This window comes from Leopardus geoffroyi, chromosome C2 (assembly GCF_018350155.1).
Source record: "Leopardus geoffroyi isolate Oge1 chromosome C2, O.geoffroyi_Oge1_pat1.0, whole genome shotgun sequence".
NCBI classification, from domain to species: domain Eukaryota; kingdom Metazoa; phylum Chordata; class Mammalia; order Carnivora; family Felidae; genus Leopardus; species Leopardus geoffroyi.
The window spans coordinates 13,716,078-13,735,875 of NC_059333.1; the positions used below are offsets into that span (position 1 = coordinate 13,716,078).

General features: G+C 44.5%; 1 protein-coding gene across 6 annotated transcripts in view; it reads left to right on the forward strand.

The window, feature by feature from the left end:
- TIAM1 (TIAM Rac1 associated GEF 1) overlaps nucleotides 1-19,798 on the forward strand; it is a 392,899-nt gene that overhangs the window by 195,097 nt on the left and 178,004 nt on the right. Inside the window, exon 1 of one of the 6 annotated variants that reach the window (XM_045436878.1) lies at nucleotides 2,578-3,057. The exons of the other annotated variants lie outside the window; for them this stretch is intronic. The gene's annotated coding sequence lies outside the window, so the exon portion shown is untranslated. Of the gene's footprint in view, nucleotides 1-2,577; nucleotides 3,058-19,798 lie in introns of those variants that run through there. 6 annotated transcript variants of the gene reach the window in all.

The following is a 19,798-nucleotide window of genomic DNA, read 5'->3' on the forward strand; positions in this document are numbered from 1 at the left end:
TGAGTGACTGACTGTCTCGCTGTCCGCAGGCTGTTCCCCCAGTCAGCCCTACCTGAGTCCTGTCTCTGGGCATTTGTCTACTCACTTGCCCCCTAACATGGCCTTCTCCTAGCTCTCTTTCAGAGTCTACCCCAACCTCCTTCCTCCTTGCTGCTTCTCTGGTCTGGCCCAACCTGCTGTCATTTTCCCCTATCGGAACAAGTACTACTTGTATAGCAGTTTCCCCTTATCTGTGGTTTCACTTCCCCCTGGTCCATGGTCAGCCATCGTCCACAATCAGGTGATCCTCCTTCTGATCTGCCGTCCGCATGTCCCGTAGTAGGGGCGCCTCTGTGGCTTAGTCGGTTAGGCGTTTCCAAGTCTCGGTCTCAGCTCAGGTCTTGATCTCAGCGTCGTGAGTTCAAGTTCCGCACCAGGCTCCTTGCTGGATGTGAAGCCTACTTAAAAAAATAAAAGGTCAGCAGTAGCCTAACACTACGTCACTGTGTCTACATCACTCACCTCACTTCATCTCATCATGTGGGAATTTTATCATCTCCCATCAGCACAAGCAGAAGGCCGAGGATAGCACAGTAAGATATTTTGAGAGACCACATTCACATAACTTTGTAAATTACAGTATAGTTTTTAGTTGTTCTGTTTTCTTATCAGTTAACTGTTAATCTCTTACTATGCCTAATTTATAAATCAAGCTTTATCTTAGGTACATGGAGTTAGGAAAAGCCGTTGTGTATATAGGCTTTGGTACTGTCTGTGGTTTCAGACATCCACTGGGGGTCTCAGAATGTATCTTCTACAGATGACGGGGGACTGCTATGTATCTTCTCCCCCACCCCACCCCAGCATGATTGTAAATCCTGGAGAGCTACCATTGCGTGCCCCGAACCACAGGGTAAGTATTTGGCGACTTGACTCTTTGGGGATTAATCAGAACCTAGTCAGAGCTGTCCAAAGAAATGCCAAGGTTGTTTCTAGGTTCTGTGAAATAATGTGGTCAGAGAACAAAATTGAAAAAAAAATAAGCAATGGACAAATCTAAAATTTGTTAGCCCATTTTTGTGTGAGCCCATGTGCACATTTTCACGCTGCAGCTGTCCAAGTTGAACCACAGAGTGGATGTCTCATCCCTTGGCTTCAAGCACAATGGCTAGCCATCCCCTACCACTGCTCCCCCACCCCCCCCCCCCCCACCATGGGAATTTAAGGAGATTTATGTGATGAATAATGTGGATTTTCTTCCAGTTCTTGGGTTGTGGTTTGACAAACTTCATGCGAATCATGGGTGAAACATGTCAAGTGTCTCCCCTCACCCCACCCATTTGACACATAACAAAGATGTCTTCCAGCGTCAATATATTACATTTTGCTGATGGCTGCCACCTGTCCACAGTGACCTCCCCTCCTTGGCTGACTCAGACACACTTTGTCTCCTCTTGGGTTTGCCTTCACCTTTATGTCCGGGAAAGAGGGTCAGTCCAGAACTGAAGATACAGAGGAAAAGAAGCTACGTATATGTGTGTGCACCTGGCATTCTGCTAAGTGTTCTCTATCAGAGTATATGACTGATCCCCATGACCATGCCGGTATGTGCTATTCTCCTCTCCAAGTCCAGTCAGAACCCATGTGATCTCACTAAAACCACATATTGTGGTGACCCTGGATTTGAACTGTCTTTTGTTTGACTTCTAAACCCATGACTCTTTCATTCTAATTAGACACAGGTGTTTGGATGATGATTCTCATGATCCTATTAACTCTAGAATTCTGAGGCTCCTGGGTTCTTTTCTGACCTTTTCCTTTTTCTACCGTAGCCAGTTCCCCTTAGCACTTCGCTTCTTGTGATTTGCTAAAGTCAGGATTGCCTGAAATACCATGTTTAGGTGGGGCTTTTTGGGAGTGGGGTGTCCAATACTTGAAAAACTGTAATATTAGGGATCTGACTTTATTTTTAGATAGCCATCCACAGGTGAAACATAATCAAGACCATTCTTTGAACACCCTCAGGAAAGTTAAAAGTTCTTCCTTCTTTTTAAGAAGGAACCTCCCTAGCTACGCTGAGGACTTTCTCATCACTGTCTTATCCTGCAGCACATCGAGCCTGAGATGTTGGTGCCTTGGGCCTGACGCAGCAGGACACCCTGGGTCGTTTGGCTCTTCTGTGCCTCTTGTGCCCACATTGCATAAACATTGGCATGGCAGGGACAGATGGCCACTCGGGAGGCTCCTTTGATGTCACATTTGGTTGCCTGGGTGGGGGGTAGGGGTGGCTGTATCCAGTCTCCACAGGAGGAGAAGCTGACTGGGAAATACCTACCTGAGAGTGGGTAAACAAAAGCTTAAGTCCAGAAAGCTAGGGACCCTGGTACGTCCGCAGGCTGGGCACTAATGGAGTCAGGTTTACATAAGTGTGTTTAGCTTGGGAGGAAGCCAGTTGGCTCAGAGCAAAGCCTTTTCTCTCCGCTCCTAATTGATGCTTTTGGAGTTCTGTTTTCTTATGAGAGAATGTGAATGGTCTGGGGGTGGGGGTGGGGGTGGTGAGGAAAGTGATGGGATTGCAGATAATTACTTTCAGAGCTAGCAAGAGCATTCATTCCTGAGGGCTGGGTTAGCTTTGCTGGAGGCTCCGGTGAAAGTACCTGAAATCCCAGGAGAGTCGAGATAGAGCAGTGGGGGCCCTTCTCAGTGAGAATCGGCTGGTCAGGCAGCATCAGTCTGCGTAATGGGGATTGAAAGCTTCGGTGGAAATAGGAAGGATGGTAATGAAGAACCCCCAGACAGCGAGTGCGTGAGGTAGCCCAATTGTGCCTGAAAGAAACATCCAGAGTTGACAGCATGCGACACTCGAGCGGGTTTTTGGTGGTTTTAGCTTTAGAGGGAACATCGGAGGTAATTACGGTCGCCTACATGCAAAGCAAGCATGGAGTTCAGTCACGGTGGAAAAGCCAAAAGCCACAAGGGTTGATTGAAAGCTTTTCCTACTCTAGCCTCCGGGTAATAATAACCGTTGCTCTTTATTTCTCTAATGCATTTACAGACGTCGCAACAAACCGAAGTAAGGTAATGTGTTCAAGTTAACGCAGTGACGTCCAGTGTCTGGGCTTCATGTTGATTGGGAGGCGGGAAGGTAATTCACTGATTGATTCATTTCTTCAAGTCACTCGTTGGGTGGCCCTGGGTATCATCCTTGGAGGTGTCCGTGGAGGGGTCAGTGACGTGTGACACACAGCTCACACTCCCGCAAGGAACTTACAGTGTAGAAGGGGAGAAATGATAACGCCGTGGGAAAGTTCATAGGGAGCCACCTGAGAGCCATCATCGAGAAGTTTGGTGTTTTGGTAGGGTCAGGACGTTAGCCATTCCGCGGTAGAATGGTGGAACGATCGGGAAAGCTATTAATGATATTCCTAATTTCTGTTGCTTATTAAGAGCTCACTCTCTGCCTGGCACAGTTTTAAGTGCTTAACGTGTATTAACCACGTTAATAACCCAATAACCCACTGGGCTATTAGCATCTCAGTTTCACAGCTGAAGAAACTGAGGCAGAGAGAGGTAAGAGATGATGCAGCCAGCGTATGGGCGGTCGGCCCTCCTGACTACCCCATGCCTCTGTGGCCGTTTCCATTTCCCATCTTCTCTGTTGCTGGAACTGTCGGTGCACCCATAGTATTTCTTTCTTTTTAAGAAATCAGGGACAGACATCCCACGTGAGGGCTTAGTTTTCTGTTCCACTTTCTTCTTTTAATCTGAAATTTAAACACTGTTTTTTATTTTAATTCCCTGCGTTGCATTAGTCTTACGTGAACAACACAGTGTGATTGGACAAATCCATACGTTATGTGGTGCTCTCCACGAGTGTGGCTACCATCTGGCTGTTCCATTTTTTCCGCGTTTAGAGAAATCTAGTTTGTGCGGGTGCCTGATGGGCCATTTAGTCATGAGTAACCAGCGGACTTTTTTTTTTTTTTTTTTTTTTTTTTTTAGGTCCTTGGAGGGTGATTTTAATTATCATATAAATAGCATGAATATGAGTGTGGGAGTTTTATTACTCAGTTCCTTGGTGGTGGTTTGAAGGTTTTCTCTGGGTGGTTCCGGTGTCAGTGTTGACACTGCTGGAGGTTGTCTCTTGCGAGGGCACAGCGCTTTTTCTCTTTCGGTGAAGGGCCATTTCTTTGGTTGTGGTTTTGTTTGTTTGTTTTTTTTTAATTAGGTGAGAGAGGTAAATGCAGTCATTTGTATTTAAACAAAATGGTTATTATTTGCCAGTTAATGTTTATGGAAGAAAATGGAAGGCAGAGGAGAGCACCAGGGTAGAAGTCCAGTGACCTGAGTTTTTTTTGGGTTTTTTTGTTTTTTTGATGTGCCCTTCCTACCTCTTGGACATTAGGAGAGTCCGCTGCTGGGGCAGTGAATTATGTGGTCAGGGTCCTTGTGATGTACGGAAGTCTCTTCCTGTATGATAGAGCCTGGAGTAAGGATATTATGTATCAAGACTCGACTTTTTAACCTGGTATTACTACATTATTTATTTAAATGTGTTGTTTCAGACCCAGATGCTGTGGCTGCGTTTTATATTTTTGGTGTTATACTTAAAACATTGTGTCACCCTCTGGTTGTGTTTTCTTTCTCTCTCTTTCCTTTGCACTCCAAGAATGGGTTTTCATGTAGGACGAAAATGGAAACTAAAGAAGAGACAAAATCTGGAAGTAATTTTCAGCAGTAGAGAAATTAAACAAAATGAGAAAACACACCATTTTGTTGCTAGCTGCGTAAAGGGAACATAGGAGTGTATGCTTGCTTTTTCCCAGCGGTGGCTACATTCTATGTGGATTACTTTTTCATTGGGACTGTAGAGTGAAAAGAACGCACAAAGCAGATCTGAATGTTAAATATTTCCATCTTGTCAAGAGCACGTCAACTTGGCATTTAAACTCCGATTGCCTGCCTCTTATTTCTATAATTTGAAATCAGATGGCAATCCGGCAAGTGAGAACCTTGGTTCAGGTGACCCCTGTCTATTTATCCATCTGGCCTCCTCTCCAGTTCCCTTTTTAACTCACAAATGGGAGTGGGTGGGAATGCCCAGGAACACTTTGAATGTGGTAAATACAGGATGTGGGGAAATTCATCTGCGAAATGTCAGCCTTCAGGAGACATTTTGTAAATGTCTACGTTTACAAATGGAAAATGGAAGGCCTGCTAAAACGCCCTGTGATTTGAGTTTTTAAAGCTGGTGTGGCACAGTTGGGGATTCCCGATCCTGAGTAGTAAGGCAATGTGGGGTCTTGGGTAGTAGGAATGCATTTCGATTTCAGAAATGTTGAGAATGAATTTTGATTTAAGAAATCATTGAGAAAATGGTTCTTTCTGATATCTGATATCTTATCTTAAAATATGTTCGAGTTCCTGGGCATCATATTTTATCACATTTCATCCTGAGAGATGCCTTGAGGAGTTTTGGCCTAATGGCCTGTGGTCTATGTTTTCATGTGATGGGCTGGCTCCCCTTTTCCATGACATGGATCTATCTGACTTGAGATCCCCACATTTCTTATGCCTTTTGTTTGATAATTATAATGGAATTTTGATGGAATTGGTTGAATGAATGCTTACGTTACTAATTAATTTCTATATCTGTGTCTAGGGACTTCTGTGAATTTTTGTTTTAAAATTTTTTAATATTTATTTTTGAGAGAGAGAGAGAGAGCGAGTTGGGGAGGGGCAGAGAGAGAGGGAGACACAGAATCTGAAGCAGGCTCCAGGCTCCGAGCTGTCAGCAGAGTCTGATGCCCAGCTTGAACTCATGAACCGCGAGATTACGACTTGAGCCGAAGTCAGATGCTTAACCGACTGAGCCACCCAGGCACCCCTATGAATTTTTGTCTTAAAATTTGTCATAATCTTGGTTGAATGTTGAAAACGCATTTACCAGCCAACAATTTGCTTAGCACCTGCCATGTGCTGTGCCCAGTGAGAGGCCCATGGAACCCAGGCAGGGATATGGCAGATCTGGTGGGTCTCTCAACCGAAGTCACAGGCTAGTGGCACCAGTTGAGAAAAATGGACTGAGGGTAATGGAATTGACAGCAAAGTCCCACCGACAGATTTTTTAAATAGGGACAAAAGAAAACATTCAAAACGTTTTACATTTCAGAGTTCGTAAATCCATTTGAAGTGCTTGAGGAAAGCATAGCATGCAGAATGGATGCACGTATGTATAAAACTGAAACCAGACTTCTTTGATGATTTAATGTCTCAAAAAAGGTTCTTAGAAAGAGGGACTTTCCTCTTTCTAAGTATGGAGATGTTTTGTCTTCACCTCACTAGGGTTTTCCTTTCCATTTCTCTCAGTTATCTTTTTGCTTCCGAAAATGCTGGTAGAAACCGACAAGCATCTATCTGCACTGAAACCTACAGCACACAGTTGTCCATAGCAGCTGCATTCATAACTGCCCAAACTTGGAAGCAGTTTAGTAGGCGGAAGGCCCTTGAGCAGCTGAGTGGATAAGTAAGCCATGGTCATCTATACAATGGGATATTAGTCACCGCTAAAAAGAATGAACTATCAAGCCATGAAAGCAGTGGAAGACCCCCAAGTGTAAGGGACAATCTAAAAAATATATAAGAGGACGCTTGGATGGCTCAGTTGGTTAAGCATCTGACTCTTGATCTCAGCTCAGGCCATGATCTCACATCACGGTTCGTGGATGGAGCCCCATGTCGGGCTCTGCACCGACATCATGAAGTCTGCTTAAGATTCTCTCTCTCTCTCTGTCTCTCTCTCTCTCTCTGCCCCTCCCCGTTCCCCCTCTCCCTGTCTCTCTCGCTTTCTCTCTCTCAAATAAACCAACTAAAGAAAAAGAAAAAAGAAAAAGTACATACTGTCAGACTCAACACTGTGACATGCTGGAAAAGGCAGAACTATGGAGACAATAAAAGTCAGTAGTTGCCAGGAGCTTGGGGGAGGGGAGGCAGGGGTAAACAGGCTGAGTGCAGGATTTTAAGGGCAGTGAAACAACTCTGTGTGGTCTTTATAATGGTGAATATAATGTCATCATACATTTGTTACAACCTGCAGAATGTACGATACCAAGTGTGACCCCTGACGTAAATGATGGATTTGGGTTGATCACGTAGCAGTATAGGTTCACTGAGGATAAGAGCTGTGCTACTCGGTGGGGGTTGTTGATAGTGGAGGCAGCTGTACGGGTGTAGGGGCAGGAGGCCCAGGAGAACCCTACATCCTGCTCACTTTTGCTACAAACCTGAAAGTACTCCATAAAATAAAATCTACCCAACGATAGCCACGTTGTATACCCAACATCCAAGCCACGGTTGGGGAAACAGCTGTGAATTCTCTTCACGGTGCCCAGTAAAATGTCTCTTGATTTGTATTACTTCTCAAAGTCCTTTCTGGCCCCTCTGCTTGGGCAGCAGCTGGCGGACGGCACGGAGGTTTCCTTATCAAGCAGGAGACTCTGATGTGCAGAGAACTGGGGTATCATGAGAATGGAGATCTTGATCCCTGGCACCTTCAGGGCTGTGAAAGCGTTGATTTCAAGTTCCTGTTTTTCCCTTCTGATCTTGTGTCGTGCCATTGTTGGTATTAAGGATGCAGTTTTGATGAACTTACCCTTTGGTATGTTACAGGTTAGTGGGACTTTCCTGCAATGGGCATGGTGATGGAGGAGTTGACTTCGGTAGCATTTAAAAATACTATGGCCCGGAGACCAGAAACCGTCCACTCCTGCCTTGATCGTGTGACCTTTCCCTGGGGAGTTCTCTTGGAAGCTGTGTGTATGGGGCACACGAACATGGGACTGAGCGATTACACAGATTTTTCTGGACGTTTTCATCAGCGTTTCTCCTTACAGGTGGTCTGTCACTTTTCTGAGGTCCTCATTTATGCCTTCAGCAAATAGTTATTGAGCATTTCACTTTATGCCAGGCCACTTCCAGGTTCCAGGGGCATAGTAGTGAACGAGACCTAGAAGAATGTGCATGCATGTAACTGGCATCCTGGAGGCAGAAGACAGACAATGAACAACTGGTTAGAACATGGAGTGTGTTGGGTTATCACCGCAGTGGGGAGCCACGAAGCAAGGAAGGGGCCAGGAAGAGTCCAGGGAATTGAACTTTGGAATGGGGGAGGGGAAAGGCCCACTGCAGGGGTGACTTTGGAGCAAAGAGGTTTTTGCTTGTTTGTTTGTTTGTTTGTTTGTTTGTTTGTTTTTTGGTTAACAGACAGGGGTGATCTCCGTGGAGAGAAGCAGGGGGTCTGGTGTGCTGGAAAAGTAGCTTGGAGGCCACTGGGGCTTGGGTGGACAGAGCATTCTGGAGAAATGGGAGATGAGGCCAGGAGGGGCCAGGAGGACTGTTGGTGAGAAGGGAAGCCTTTGGAGGGTTGTGAGTGTAGTTGCCGTCACGTGATTGGATTTAGGTTTCAGGAGGGTCTCTCTGAGTGTGCTGTTGAGAGGTGAGGCAGCTTTCTCACTTTGACCCTCCGGCCATTAACGACCCTTAAGTCTGAGCAGTGATGTTGGGTTCTTGCTCACACAGCCCCGATCCCACTGGTGCTTTGGGGGCTTTATTAAGAAGTATTTTTTTTCTACCTATGTGAGCACAAATCTCTTTCTTAAAGAAATTTTTTTAAAAATCTTTATTTATTTTGAGAGAGAGCGTGTGTACAAGCAAGGGAGGGAGGGAGAGAGAGAGAGAGAGAGAGAGAGAGAGAGAGAAAATCCCAAGCAGGCTCCGTGATGTCAGCACAGAGCCTGACATGGGGCTCTAACTCATGAACCATGAGATCATGACCTGAGCTGAAATCAAGAGTCGGATGGATGCTCAACCAACTGAGCTACCCAGGGGCCCCACAAATCTCTTTCTTTATAGTTCTTAAGAGAAGGGACTTTCCTCATGCAAGTGTAGTTAGCCTATGCATTCTATAATGAGTCCAAAAATGCTCAAGAAATGCTTGAAAACAATTTAGGGTTCTCTGCAGCCCTGTGTTGTGTTCACCTTCAAAACAGAAAAATCCTCCTCTCTACATGTGGCTCTGTTTTGCCTCTGGGAGCCCCCTTCTTGCCCGTAGCCAGATTCCACTCTCTTTCCATGACACTCATCCTTCTTGGTTCGGGTTGCTCATCAGGAGTCTACATTCTGAGAAAAGTGAACATGTGTCAGGTGTGTTAATTGTCTCACCTAAAGGTGAGCCACCCAAATCGTGGCCTGCACACAGCTGGCGGGCTCTCTGAGCCTTTCAGAAATCCAAACCCGAGTTTTTCTGGCGTTTGACCCTTGTCAGCCCGTTCTGAGTCGCATGCAGTTAAATTTGTCCACAGATGTTAGTTTACCAGTGTACTTTGAACAGAATAATAATAACTTTCGCATCTGGTCCCCTTTTCATCTAGGGATTTTAAAACCCCAAGTGCATATTAATTAAACCTCACATCACTGGAAGGTAGAGAAGGGGTTTAATCACCACTGGGAAGAACATAGAGGGACAGCCTGTGGGCCCAGCACTAACAGGCGTTTTGCATTTCACCAATGCCTTTCATCTGGCTTCTTAAATACTTGGCAAGTATTACCTGGTGGGAAGTGCATTATTATACACATCTGCAGGGAGTGGGGACTCTCCCAGGATACGGGATACGGAGACTTGTCCTGGCCGTTTTCAGTATTGTCACTTCAGAGGACTTCTTCATTTCTGGTTCATGGGTTGTTACGGCTTATTATGGATTACCTGGGGGCTCATGGTGTGGACAGAAGGCTAGTAGAGTTGACTGGTAACGTTGTTTGCTTTTTTCCCTTTTTGGTTTGGTAAGCAGGTAGGTAGGGAGTTTCTTTTTAAATTTCAGCCATCTTCCAAGCTGGTAATGAGTCATTCTCATTTAGGGGACCGGGGACATCCCCTTCACCCTAACTCTCTCACTCCAGAAAGTCCCCCCGGTGAACTGGGACAGGCGGAAGGCAGGGGAGAGCCATGGCTTTTCCCAGAAGGAGCTGCTTGAGTCTATTTCTGGTAAATGAGGGCACTGATGTAAAAAACGGAACAAAACTAAAAACCAAAGGAGAAAGTGTTGTGGTCATGTCATTAGTAGGTAGAGAATTCACCTGTTAACCTGTGGGAGGGAGTCAAGGGTGTGGCTCCAGCTGAGGTCAGAGTGTTTATATGCAGAGCCACAGGGCTTCACCACTGAGGGCTGGGTCAGTCTTCAGGGGGTCGCCTCACGGCAGGCCTTAGCAGAACACGGGAATGGTGCAGGATATACCGTTGGCTTGTGAAAGAATGGGTTATTTTGATTAACAACATTTTTTTAATGCTTGTTTATTTTTGAGAAAGAGAGGGGGGAGAGAATGCAAGTGGGGGAGGGTCAGAGAGAGAGGGGGACCTAGGATCCCAAGCAGGCTCCATGCTGTCAGCACAGAGCCCAATAATGGGGCTCAAACTCAGGAACCATGAGATCATGACCTGAGCCGAAGTCGGATGCTTAACCAACTGAGCCACCCAGGTGCCCCATTGGGTTCTTTTGATTTTAAATAGAGTCCTTAAGTCTGTTGTTTAAAAACTCCCCCATGCCATGGACACCTGGGTGGCTCAGTCGGTACGTGTCCCACTTTGACTTAGGCTCAGATCATGATCTCATGGTTCCTGAGTTTGAGCCCTGTTATTGGGCTCTGTGCTGACAGCGTGGAGCCTGCTTGGGATTCTCTCTTCCTCTCTCTCTGCCCCTCTCCAGCTTGCTCGCTTGCTCTCTCTCTCAAAGTAAACATAAACTTAAAAAAAAATCCCCAATGCCACTGTAAAGCATGCTATTGATTTTATAATAAAATATTGCCTTTATTTAGAATTGCATGTGGAAATAACGTAATGGAAAAATGTTGACAGACACAAGTTCTTTGAATGCTCCCTCTATATGATGTCCCAAACCCCTTGATTCCTGGTCTCTCTTTGTGACTTAAATGTAGAAAGATTACCCATATGTCTGCAGATAAGAGATATTAAACATCTATATATCATTTTAGATGAAGGCCCTCTGAGTAAATTCTAAAGGCACACCCCATAAGAATGTTTCTTTCCAGGATTCTTATTTAATAGTATTGAACTGTAAAAAATACTTTTGACAGTGTTGATGTGTTTTTTGTTTACTGGGGTGGAAATACAGTGGAAAGATGATCTGTTCTTAATATATGGTTGTGGGTTAGGTATTCTCCATTGCCTTGTATCGTGGGAGCTCCAGTTGGCCGGGATGTTACTGGCATGGTCCTTAAATAGATAAATAATTGGATCAAAGAAATGACTTGGAAATGTACTTCGTTGTTTAGAAGCCAAAATAAACCAAAATCTTTGTCTTCAGCATGAGCGTCACACTTTCAAGTTGAATAGTTAATCCCTTTGCTCATGGCAATGCCAGGGGCCCTGTGGATGGAATCCCAGAATTCTGAGGTAACTTTGATGCCTTCTGAAAGTAGAGACAGAAAAGAAGGCTAAAAGCTGCACCCTGAGAATAAAACATAACTCTACTGTTTACTAGCTGTGTGACCTTGAATAAGTCACTTAAACTCTCTGTTCTTTGGAGTCTTCATTTATTAGTTGGGGGGTAAGTCCTTTTCTTCTAGAACAGTTAGAAAGATTAATGCCCTTCTTTAGTGTCTGATTTCTAGTATGTCCCCAAAAAGTGTCAACCTGTATTGTTACTGTCCTTGTTGACATTGTAGTCATCTTCTCTCTGCCCTTAGGCTGGAGTCAGTATTGGGAGTTTTTAAGAGATTTCCTATGTCTTCCCTGCTAAGCCATTGTAAGATTGTTGTTTCGCAGCCCTCCCGGGAGCTTCCCAGGTAGGATATGAAACCGGCGCCATACTCAGAGGGCAGGGAGAGACTGAAGAAAGAGGCAGACACACTCCAGGCTGGTGGGTTTAATGAGCAAGGGAACTTACATAGGAGGCTTGTCTTAGGGGGCAGACGAATGGATCCCTGCACTCGCCCACCAAGTCTTAAAAGTTGGTGAAAAGCCCTCCCTGGATTCAGTCACCTATACCACACAAGTGTTCTCAACACCACATCACCATCTCAAGGCCGTATCCTTGGAGCAGCCTCTGGGAGCCGGAAAGGCAAGGGGAACCCACATTCCTAGAACAGGAGAGGGTGCGAGGAGCCTCCGAGTGCCGAGTTCAGCTCACAGGTCAGCGCAGAGCCTGACTCAGGGATTGAGCTCACGATCTGTGAGATCTGACCTGAGCCGAAACCAAGAGTCGGATGCTTTGCTGACTGAGCCAGTCAGACGCCCCTGCAGTCGTGTCTTTTTGAAGAGGTTCCCCAACGAGGGTTTAACCATTTCTGAATCCAGGTCCCTCAGTTTCCTGCCTCTGGAGCCTGGAGTCTCATCTCCATTATCCACAGCATGCGGGCATCATGAGATTTGAGATGATTGCTAGCTAGGCTTCTCTTTTCCGCTTCCTCTCCTGATGTGTCTACAGCACTGCTTTTTAATGGCTTCTCTCTGAGTTTTCTGTTCTTTCTTGACTTTGGCTGTGAAGGCCCAAAGTGTACATAGTCCTTTACCACGGACTTCACCTGCAAACTCCCAATTCCCTGAAGAGAAATGTGGCTCACTGCCCCATGGCCGAGGGAGTCATGCCTGACCTACGTGGGGGAGCCATGAAACTCGCTTTAATTATCCGTGGCCGCTTATCACTCTTAAGGAAATAGAAATGGAGACACATATGTTGCATGAGCAAGTTATGGACCATTGAACAGTAACTCAGTTCAGTGGATGTTCTAGCGACCGTGCTAGCGGATGGATATTCACACTGGAGATTCGTAGGTCGCAGCTCCTGTCTTGCGGTGTGGCAGAGGTGACAGAAAGTCCGTGCCTGGTGACAGAGCGCCAGGCAGTGACCACCAGAGCACTACATAGGAGAGGGGAGGGGGTTGAGGCTAAGAGTGGGGATTCGGAAGCCATATGGCCTGGGTGTGAAACCAGCCTTGTCACTGATGACTGGGGGCTTGTGGACAAGTGACTGTCGTTTTGGGGGCTTCCGTTCCTTCTCCTGTGAGATGGGGGATGGTGCCCATCTCATGAGGTCTCACGAGGAGTAAACACGTGAGCCTTTGTGAGGACGGAGGGGAGTGATCAGCGCACGCACACCCTCAGTAAATGGGAACTGGAACCATCTCGCAGTGAGGGGTGGGCTGTGGTGGGGGAGGGGAGGAAGCAGCAAGGAAGCCTCAACTTTAGGCTACAGACTCAACTCCAGAGCAATTTTTTTTAAGGTTGTTTTTAAATGTTTATTTATTTTGAGAGAGAGCACGAGCAGGGGAGGGGCAGAGAGAGAGGGAGACCCAGAATCCGAAGCAGGCTCCAGGCTCTGAGTTGTCAGCACAGAGCCCGACGTGGGGCTAGAACTCACGAACCGTAAGATCGTGACCTGAGCCGAAGTCCAATGCTTCACCGACTGAGCCAACCAGCCACCAGTCGCCCTTTTTCTCTAGTATTTTTAAATGATCATGCATCATTCATTGCAGAGAGATGAGACTATATAGATAAGCAAAAAGAAGGCAGTCAGAACTCCCCTTCGGCCTGCTTCACCACTGTTAACATTTACCCTATTTCCTGCTAGACTTCTTTTCTCCTCCTCCATGGAGTCCGTTTCTGAAGGATGTCAGGGAGGGTTAATGTTTTCCTACACTTAGTTCCACCAGTTTGGTTTCTTATGTGTTATGTAAGGAGCAAGTTTTACTTGCTCTGAAAGTTCTGTCCCGAAATACTGGAAAAAACGCAGAAGGGCATGGCGATAACACACGCTAAGAGGGCAGTGTCTAGACTGAGCTCTAATGACATGGGGATGCCTGCGGTCTTAGGAGGGGGTGCAGGCCAGTGAACCTGTGCGGAGCGTTTGCTCTGGCCTATCCCTGCATTGAGCACCTCAGGGAGGTCGCTTCCTATATCCCCAGGGTGACCCTCTGAGGTCATTGCTCCTCTTTTCCAACCCTGTAGCTAAAGAGGCTCTAAGAGGTGGGAGGACATGCCCACCATCGCAGGCCCCTTGACGCAGAGCTGAGATTGTCCCGTGAGCCTGATACCATCTAACCTGTGTGCCGTTTCCTGCTTGCACCTGCCCCTCAGGGTCCACTGACTCCACCGCCTTTGCTCAAAACCACCTTTTTTTTTTTTTTTTTTTTTCCTCCATGTCGTGGATGTTGTTCTTGGCTGATGATTTTTGGAAATATAAAGTGAATAAAACTGAGCTGCTCTTTTTGGGTGTGTGGTAGGAGAGACGTAACAAAAAATTTACCGCTTTAAACGTTTTTAAGTGCAAAGTCCGGCAGAGTTGATTGAGTACATTTATGATGTTGTACAACCGTGACCACTATCTGTTTCCAGAACTTTTTCAACCTCCCAGACAGAAACCCTGTACCCATTAAACAGTAACAGCCTCCCCACCCCCACCCATAATGTCTATTCTACATTCTGTCTCTATGAATTTGTCTATTCCACGTAGGCAATTTCTCATATAAGTGGAGTCATTCAATGTTTGTCTTTTTCTGATTAGTTTCTTTCACTTAGCGTAGTGTTTTCAAGATTCATTCAAGTTGTAGTATGTATCAGGAATTCATTCCTGTGTGTGTGTGTGTGTGTGTGTGTGTGACTAATACCTTATTATATATACATACTACATCTTGTTTATCCAGACATCCATCAGTGGGCATTTATGTTCCCACCTTTTGGCTTTTATGGATAGTGCTGTTATGAACATTGGTCATTCAACTCAACCAACACCACAAAAAAACAAGCCAATTAAAAAAAAATGGGCAAATAGACCTTTCTCTAAAAAAGATATACAAATGGCCAATAAGCACATAAAAAGATGTACACCATCATTAGTCATTAAGAAAATGCAAATCAAAACTATAAGGGGAAACCATTTCACATCCAGTAGAATAGCTATAGTTACAACAAAGGAAAACAACAAATGTTGGTGAGCATGTGAAGAAATTGGAAACCCTCGTACATTGCCGTTGGGAATGCCAAATTGTGGCAGTTGCACTGGAAAACAGTTTGGTGGTTCCTCAGAATGTTAAACATGAAATTACCATTTGACACAGCAATTCCACTCCTAGGTATATTGTCCAGAAGATGTGCAAACAGGGATTCAAAAAGATACTTTGAAGTTGTATTATTATTGTCTAACAATTAATCCTTTTTTAAAAAAATCTTTTTAATGTTTATTTTTGAGAGAGAGAGAGAGAGAGCATGAGCGTGGGAGGGGCAGAAAGAGAGGGAGACACAGAATCCGAAACAGGCTCCAGGCTCCGAGGTGTCAGCACACAGCCTGACGTGAGGCTCGAACCCATGAGCCATGAATCGTGACCTGATTCTTAGTCAGATGCTTAACTGACTGAGCCACCCAGGTGCCCCAATTCATCCTTCTTAAAGATGATATACTTATGTGGCATTTAGCATGTGGAGCCATGGAAATTAGCGCTGTAGAAAAGAAAAAAAAAAAAAAGCCCATCCATGTTAGCACTGACGTTAATGACACAAAGCCACTTGAGAAACACCAAGCTTGGTTCAAATCCTGGAAGCCACCTTGTCATGTCAAGACACACAGGAAACATTCTGCACATGACATGAGGCTGAATCAGATTTTTTTCTTTCTAGTAACATTACCAGGATAATGACAAGTAGATGTATATGTACGGAATTCTTTTCTCCTAGCCTCACATCCCAAAAGATTTATTTCCTAAGTCTTAAAATTTTGTTGGATGTACCATGACAAAATTGGCACGTGTTGTTCAATCAGACCTGGAAATGGAAAATCTAAGTAGGAACCAGAACCTTGGCTTTGGGTTCTTGGATAGTTATTCTCTCTCTGGCAGAGTGGAGTCTGTAGGGCAGCTAGTAAGCCATTGATAATTCAACTTTATTAGCCTTAGGGGGTGTATCAAAATAGTCACACCTGAATGTTTGTTGTTCTAAAAATTCACTTTGGAGGGTAGAATGAAGTCCTCTTTCTGCAGAGACCTGGAAACTATCTGCCCGAATGTCTGTTAAACTGCCCTCTGCAAACTTCGTGTTAGTTCCGTCACTGAGCAGTAACGGAGGGGAAGGTATCTTCTTCCTGAAATTCTCTCTTGAGCTGGGCCGGTGGTTATAGGCTTTGGTTTCCAGAAACTTCTCTGCTGGGTGGCAGCTGTGTCACAACGGGGCTAGGCAGTTGTCTGATCAAGTAGGCACAGGTCATCTAAAATTGGAAAGTAACGGCTGAGTCAAGCACACAATTGGATGTGTTGAATCCACCTAAAACCCAGAATGTGGAGAAGACCGAGCTGGGTGGGATTGGAGAGGCTCTTATCCCTGTGCAAGTTCTGGACCAGCTGGATGTCCAGATGGAGGAGTCATCGGATGGAGATCAAACGATCCCCTTGGTCACTATTAGATGTGGGATCGGAGGTTGTGACGTAGAGGTACAGCGACGGTAAGATTCAGGAACAGAGTTAGATGCAGGGCAAGCACTGGACAAAAGTAGGCATCCTCCCATGAGGCAAGCCCTCTAGAGTTACCTGCTCTGTAATCTAGAGCAGGCCAGACCTTGGGTTCTTTGTGGGCCTGGGAGATCCCAAAGAGAGGGGAAGTGGAGGCTTGAGCTAGGCATGAGTGTGGGTCATTTGTCCAAACTGGGTGAGTGACTCTGCCTCCCCGAAGCAGCAGTCCAAAGTCCGAGAAGTCAGGACGTTTCTGTAGGAGAAGACATTTCCTACGAGAGGAAACCTCAGGACATGGCACACATATTCCATCACATTGAATGCTATCTTAGTCCTGAGACACAATTATTTTTTATCAACTTTGATCTGATAAGAAGACTTGATTAATATTCAGTGAGAGGGCTAATTGTGCCAACTGCAGGGTAAGAAGAAGGCCATATTAAAAAAATTAAAAAAATTTTTAATGGTCTTTATTTTTTTATTTTTTTAATGTTAATTTATTTTTGAGAGAGAGAGAGAGAGAGAGAGAGAGAGAGAGAGAGACAGGGCATGAGCTGGGGAGGGGAAGAGAGAGAGAGGGAGACACAGAATCTGAAGCAGGCTCCAGGCTCTAGGCTGTCAGCACAGAGCCCAATGTGAGGTTCGAACCCATGAATGGTGAGATCATGACCTGAACCAAAGTTGGATGCTTAACAGATTGAACCTCCTAGGCGCCCCCCCACCCAAATTTTTTTTAATGAAAAGTGGATACCCCTTTTATCTGAGGGTGGCTACATTTCACGATTGTTTAAATCAGTGTGAACCTTTTCTTGATGTATTTTTAGCTGATAATCAGGAACAAGCAGTGATAAAGCAATGATTTTTCTGAAAAGTAATTACCTTGGGGCATCTGGGTGACTCAGTCGGTTAAGTGTCCAACTCTTGATTTCGGCTCAAGTCATGATCTCATGGTTCGTGAGCCCCACGTCTGTCAGTGTAGAGCCTGCTTGGGATTATCTCTCTGTCCCTCCCAAATAAATAAATAAATAAATAAATAAATAAATACCTTTAAAAAAAGTAATTACCTTCACATTCTGCCAGTTCTGCGTTGGAGGCAGGAAATGTAGGTAGGTGATAATCTTAAATTTTGCAGATTTTAGAATCATGGTGTCCTCACGCTGGGACATCAGGGATATCAGGGACCCTGTCATTAATCACCCCTGGGAGACACTTAGTTTTGTAGAGTAAATGAAAGAGGTCCTATGTATGTCCTGCCAAATTGCTACTCTCTGTTCTATCGCACAGTTTCGTGGCCATCTTGGTTGGGATACTCTTCTCTCCTGGAATGTATTTGCACGTAGGAGAAGTTTTATGTAGTTTCCTTGCTGGGTTTGGTGACCCTCACAAAATGAATACATTTGCATATAGAACTTTTGTAGGTTCCCTCATTTGAAAAGCGGGTAAAAGCCATAGAGCTGCTCCTTATACAAGTGTAGAGATGATCATGCACATACTTTTGGGTCTAATTCTAGAAGGTTCAAAGGCCTTTGAAAGTTCTCCTGGGATCTTACACTAAAAACCTTTGTATTAGGTCCATTCCCAGAGTCTACTGCAAAATTGCTGAAGTTAGCAAGTCTGTGTGACCCCTACCCTTTAAAAGTATGAATGTTTTAAAAAATACTAATAGCTATGTGGAAACTTGTAATTTCCAGCTGGGTAGTGGTTTTTTTGTTTTTGTTTTTGTTTTTGTTTTTGTTTTTTTGTTGTTGTTTTGTTTTGTTTTTTTAAGTGGAGCTTAAAACACTTTTGGGGTTTATAAGGTAATTTTAGTGGTTCGGGGCCAACATTACCAAAAGAATGTAATGGAGCAGAATAGAAAGGAACCAGGCTATGTGTCTATATATCTGTATGTTGGGTTGAGATGAAAATTATGGGTCCCAGTTTGAGAAAACCATGTCTGCTCTCTTTATTTTGCTGCATATTTAGGGCAGTGGGAGCAATTTAAAGACATCCATGTTTTCTTTTCATTATATTTTTGACTACACTGGCCCTTTTCCTTTATGAAAAATGTTCATTTTTATATCTTCACATCCTATCCCCAGTGGTGGCTTTGCCATAGCCTTTCTGGGGATACCTCTCATGTCAATAAGCTTAACTCCTGTTGAAGGCTCTCCTGATTTTCCTTAATATTCAAACTCTAATTTCCCCCTCCAGCTAAGGATCGGTGTGATCCGCACCCTACCACCAATTAACTACCTCAGACAAGAGACTTAATGTTTCCTAGCCTCAGTTTCCTCCTCTGTGAAGTGGTCTGAACAAGGATAATATCCCTCCCTCAGGATTGTTGGGGATATTAAATGAGCTTATGTGTATAAAATGCATAGCATAAATCCTCAGTAAACATTAGTCACTGTTAGTAGTAGATGAACTGTTTGTCACACCATGCAGGAATCACATTTTAGAAATTTCTCAGAATCTGTTGAATCGTCCATTCTGGCTGCGTTAACCAAGCAGATGAGCACTCTGGGCTTAGTAGTGTGTTTTAAAAGCATCTGTTTAATCTTCCTCTTTTATTTTTTTAAATGTAGTCTACTTAACTCCTGATTTCTTGTATAAATTATTTTGCCCCCACACGTCATAAATGACATTAAAAGAGCAATCTGTCTTTCTTTCCTCTATATTGTGAACCAACATTCTGTTCACTTACAAATGTTGCAAATGTTGATTATTTGGATCCCAGATGGGAGTCTCCTAGAAAACTCCAAATACCGTCGAAACACAACTGCCAGGATCTGTTATTAAAGTAAATGTGGTAAAAAAAAAAAAAAGAAAACCACACACACACACACACACACACACACACACACACACACACAGCTAAGTAATTTTCCTGGTGTTTTTACCCCTCAGAAATACTTTTTGTAGGCATTGTGTTAATCTTTAAGGAAAGAAGTTTACTAAATTCCAGGATTATCAAACATACTCAAAGCAAATGTCTACGCCAAATAAATGTATTCAAATTCTTAGAAAAGATGATTCATGCATGAAAACCTTCCTCTTCCACCACTTTTAAGAGGGTTGCAAGAAGATTTAAGCTTGAGCTTGCTGTGTCTTATAAAGTAATATATAGGACATACGCTATGCATATAAACATGCTTTTTGCACCAGGCTAGTGAGTGGCTGCTATAATTTAAGGGTTGTGTGTGATGTGGGTTTGAGAACATTGCTCAGCTGTCTCCCATAGGGCTGCCTGCCCTTCGTTAAAATTGGGCCTCCTGACATTCCTTTCTGTATCATGCCCTCCTGTGTCGTCCCTCCTATTTATATAACGTCC